This window comes from Pteropus vampyrus, unplaced genomic scaffold (genome assembly GCF_000151845.1).
Source record: "Pteropus vampyrus isolate Shadow unplaced genomic scaffold, Pvam_2.0 Scaffold451, whole genome shotgun sequence".
NCBI classification, from domain to species: domain Eukaryota; kingdom Metazoa; phylum Chordata; class Mammalia; order Chiroptera; family Pteropodidae; genus Pteropus; species Pteropus vampyrus.
Genome location: NW_011889232.1, coordinates 580,163 through 585,266, shown reverse-complemented (window position 1 = coordinate 585,266; position 5,104 = coordinate 580,163). Strand labels below are relative to the sequence as shown.

Genomic DNA, 5,104 nt, shown 5'->3' with positions numbered 1-5,104 from the left:
ACTGAGCACGTGTTAAGGTAGCTCCTGTGGATCTGTGTCCTCTGAATAAATTTACAGCCATGTACTCTGAAGACCATCAGGCTAGCTCTAGGAGGGCTGTGGTATCCTTTGAGCATGTGGTGCTGGGGGGACAGGCTCCTCTGTGCTGAAACAGCTCAGTGGATGCTGGACTGGGATGTCATCTGTGCACTCAGAACTGAGGTGCTCCGAGTGGGAGAGAACCTACCGCCAAGCCCCACAGATACTGCTCCTGCCAGAGAAAAGCAAATCCTCCTAATCACAATCCTTCCATTTCTTCCAGGACATTCGGCTCCATGACAATCTATGGGACCACTGTCATACATATGGTCCGTCGATAAAGGAAACAATAGATGGCAAATGACTCATACTGCTCCAGGTAAGATACAAATAAGTATTTGGAATCATATCAACCTTGTTTATATTTCAACAAACACAACTTCTATGTACCTTTGAATCTGATGATCAAATTAACAAAAAAGGATCTTTATTAAGACATAAAAATTGAGCATGGCTATATATTTACATTAAGATGCATACAGTAACAATTACAAATTGTTTTGAAAAACACCAACTCAGAAATTTCTGTTCCTCATTAACCTGTTCTCTCAGATCAAGCCGTAAACTTCCCTTTGAAAGCAAAGAACTCAAATCAAAAATAGATCTTACCTTATAGTATGTCAGCGGAAGTTCTGAGTGTCATTTATTTGGCCTCTGATCGGAACACGGTGCTAGAAAAGAAGGAGAAAATGGGGTTAACACATAGCTGAGACATGGGAAAAGGTTACACCGGATAATTCGAGGAAATGTAGGAAAATTAAAGAATTTTCTATTGAAAGTAATCTCCTGGGTCATGTGGCCGGTGAGGATACAGGTGGTCAGAGAGTTGAGCTACCTGTCATTGGCAAAAGAAACACATCTATCAACTTCCTGCAAAGGGCTCTACCTGTAGCTACAGTCCTCATACCTGCCGCAGCCCCAGCCACAGCGAAGGCACATGAAAGCGAGGACACAAGGGAGGCTGCCCACCCCTTAACTTCACGCGTCAGAAACGGCGCTGTCCGTGCTTAGCATGTAAGTCAGCACCGCCCACTTTCAGAGAAGTCACGGGAATGACGCCTTACGTGTCGCTGTCGCTGCCTTCTCCCAGACACCACATACGATTGTCTAATGATTAGTCCAATTCTTACACATGGATAGAATCAAATCTGAAAACAATTCCCCTAACTCCATTTGGGACACGGATGTTCACATTTTTAAAGTATACAGAGCCTGGCATTTGAGCCAAAAAAGCACGTCTTAGGAAAGCATGCCTTTCAGAAGGTTGACCTAGAGAAAGAAAAGAAGGCACTGAGTCCCGTGAGCAGAGAATGAGGGATGCGCGTTCTTGTGAAGGATGGCCTTGGGGACAGAGGGTCGGGAAGAAAGAAAGAACTTGAGGATTAAACCTGATAAGACATTACTGGATTTTTAAAGGGAGGACCTTGCAGTTTCTGCAGAGTGGTGAGGGCGCAGTCAGGTGATGAGAGGATGGGGCAGCGAGGTGCGGGGGGGTCTCCAGGCTGCATGTGGGGGGCTCCCTCGGGGAGGACGAGGCTGAGTGCAGCCTCCAAGAGTACGGCCTGTGACCGGGTGAGTGCAGGGCTGAGGAGAAATGTGTCATCAAATAGATTTCTTTTCCTTTTCTTTCTTTCTTTTTGTTTAAGTATCAATCTGCAAAGAATTGGGAACAAAGAAAGGGAAGCCATTGGTTCTCCGTCGGTCTGGGAAGTGCTCTCCTCAGGAACGGCAGCCACTGTGCTGCTCCGTCAGGCTCCCTTTCTCTGTCCAGGGGCTCTCCGTCGGCCGCCGCGCGCAGTGTGGGACAGTCAATCAAGGGGCTCTCTTCTGTCTTCAGCAGAAGGGGAAAATCTGGCCCTTGTGAGCACCTTAGCCAGCTCCTCTCCCAAGAGCCCCAGTCTGAACGCCGTGTCCTCGGGAAGAAAGTGGCTGGAGCTGATCATGCCAGGAGATCCATTCATTTCCACGTGGGGGAACTGAGGCCGAGACGTCGCCTGAATCCAGGCGGTCTGAGTCTTCCCACTCACAACTGCCAGGCCTCTTTCAGATATGAGAAATCTCCTCGGGAAATACCATCTGTACAACTGCAACTTCAAAAGAAAACTCAGGCAGGTTAACACCCCATTCCTACTAGAGGCAGTGACGGGCCAGTCATCAGACAGTGCCCCGGAGAAGGACAGAGCCTTTTCTGCCCCTCGTCTCTATCTGACAGACTTTTTCTGCAATATGGGGCAAGTCAGTGAGCCTAGAATTCACCTTTCACTGTACATTCCTTACAGAAATCTAATAAACCACAGGACAAGTGCCCAGTGAATCCACTGAGGCAGGTGTCAGTCCTCTCAGAGTAACCTACTAAGTGTCTTCCACAGTAGGTGCTCAATAAGTATGTGTTCTATGAAGATTACCATAAAAATTAATAATTACCCAGAATGCATTTGCCTAATTTATAGCTGGGAGCCCCAACATGAATGCATACTGAGATACTCATGAGTTTAAATAAGCAAATGCATCTCTCGATAATGTGAAATTAAGGTGCGCCAATAAGGATAAAACAGAAATAAACACTATTTAATCATTAAAGTGTCTGCTAATAAAATATTGTGTTCACTAAATGAACTGTAGAACAATAACTGAGATCAAACACCCTAAAGTGTTTCTGACTATGTTTCTCTATTGTTCGACTCAGGAAAGCATTCGTTTTGAAAACAAGCAAGGCCCCTGGCTTTCATCCTAGCCTCAGATTCTCTCTATTGAAAAACAATTGCACGTGGGATTTATTTAGGGACCGGCTTCAAATCTCTGAGTTTAGATGACACGCTCCTCCAAAGTCTAGTGAACATGGCTGAAAAAGTTGCATAATCAAAATATAATGGATGATTCCAGAGACGACTATCAAACTTATGCAGTTAGCCCAACAAAGAGGAAAACAAAGCCAGAGACAACATCACTACGGAAGGCCAGAGGGGAGGCTTCTTTCGACAGGCCAAAATGTGCTGTGATTTCGGATGTGGACTGAGAAATGCAGGCTCTTCCGTTAATACTTTCAAAGGAGTAGCTTCTTCTGTCAGATCATCGGTGTTTATGGAGGTGACTCTGAGAAGAGCATCAATGAAGGAGCCATTTTGGACTTTCAGTATAATAATCTGAACGGCCCAATTTCCTTAAAACTTTTCCTAAAAATCATATTTGCCTACTTTCTAATTATTTTGAGCATGCATGCTTCCCTTACCACTAGGAAGACTCAAACATTTCAGTGGCTATTTTGCAGTCTAAGTGGATGATGAATCTGTAGTGATGTGACTTGCACAGCATTATACTTGCTCATAGTCTTGAAATAAATAAGCTTCAGTAACTAATTTAACTTTTGTATTCAGCTGAAACTAGCTCCTAGCCTCTCAGAGAAGACCTAAAATATTGCCCTTTTAAACTTCACAATATATCTTTAGTTTTTTATTACTAATAATTTTTAAAAATTTTTCAGTTATAGTTGACACAATACTATATTCATTTCAGGTGTACGACACAGTGATTGAACATTTATATAACTCACAAAGTGATCACCCCAAGAAATCTAGTGCCCCTCTGACACTGTACATAGTTATGAAAATATTTTTGGCTAAATGCCTTATGCTATACTCTATCTCCCTGATGATTTTGTAACTACCAATTCGTATGTCTTAATCTCTTCCCGCTTTTCACTGACCCCCCCCCCCCTCCGCAACCTCCATCCCGTCTGGTAACCATCAAAATGTTTTCCGTATCTATGACTTTGTTTGTCACACATACATGCAATCATACGGCATTTGTCTTCCTCTATCTGACTTACTCCACTCAGCACATTAATTTCTAGGTCCATCATGAAATATCTTTTCCCATCCTGTTACTTTTAGTCTGTGTGTGTCTTTTAATCTGAAGTGAGTCTCTTGTAGGCAGCGTATGTAAGGGTCTTGTTTTCTTAGCCATTCAGCCATCCTATCTTCTGATTGGAGCATTTTTTTTTTTCATTTGAAGTATTTGTTGATATATATGTAGCAATTGCCATTCTTTATTTAGACTTTTGATACATATTTTTTCTTCTTATTAAAGAAGTCCCTCCAACATTTCCTGTAAAACTGGCTTGGTGGTAATGAACTCCTTTAGCTTTTTCTTGTCTGGGAAGCTCTTTATCTGTCCTTTGATTCTAAATAACTCTGCTGGGTAAAGTAATCTTGGCTGTAGGTCCTGGGTTTTCATCATTTTGAATATTTTTGTGCCAAGCCCTTCTGTCCTGCAATTTTTTTGTTGAAAAATCAGCCAACAGTCTTATGGGCATCCCCTTGTATGTAACTAATTGCTTTTCTCTTGCTGCTTTTAAGATTCTCTCTTTGAATTTAACCTTTGGCACTTTAATTATGATGTGTCTTGATATGGGCCTGTTTGGATTCATCTTGTTTTGACTCTATGAATTTCCAGGGGTTGTATGTCTATTTCTCTCATCAGGTTAGGGAAGTTTTCCATCATTATTTCTTCAAATAGGTTTTCAATTCTTTGCTCTCTCTCTTCTCTTTCTGGTGCCCCTATGATGCAAATGTTATTACACTTGGCATTGTCCCGGAGGCTTCTTAAACTATCTTCATTTTTTGGATTCTTTCTTCTCGTTGCTGTTCTGATTGGGTGCCCTCTCCTACTCCATCCTCTATGCCGCTGATTCGATCCTCTGTTTCATGCACTCTGTTGATTATCTCTAAGGTACTCTTCATCTTAGATATTGTAGTCTGCATTTCTGGCTGGCTCCCTATTATGTTTTCCATCTCTATTTTTATGTTTTTTGTTTGTTTGTTTGTTTTATCTCTTTGTTAAAGTTCTCACTGAGTTCATCTACTTTTCCGCTAAGTCCTTTAGCATCCTTATAACCAGTGCTTTGAACTCTGCATCTGGTAGGTTGCTTGTCTCCATTTTGGTGAATTTTTTTTCTGGAGCTTTGTTTGTTTTTTCATGTGGGACATGTTTTCTTTTTTTTTTCTTTTTTTGTCTCCCCATTTTGGCT

The 5,104-nt window shown here is 42.2% G+C and overlaps 1 long non-coding RNA gene across 1 annotated transcript in view; it reads right to left on the bottom strand.

Moving 5' to 3' along the window:
* Positions 1 to 684: 684 nt before the first annotated feature.
* The window catches only part of LOC105306617, a 226,986-nt gene continuing 222,566 nt past the window's right edge, over positions 685 to 5,104 (bottom strand). Inside the window, exon 3 of the long non-coding RNA XR_897161.2 lies at positions 685 to 749. This is a non-coding gene — a long non-coding RNA (uncharacterized LOC105306617). The remainder of the gene's footprint in view (positions 750 to 5,104) is intronic.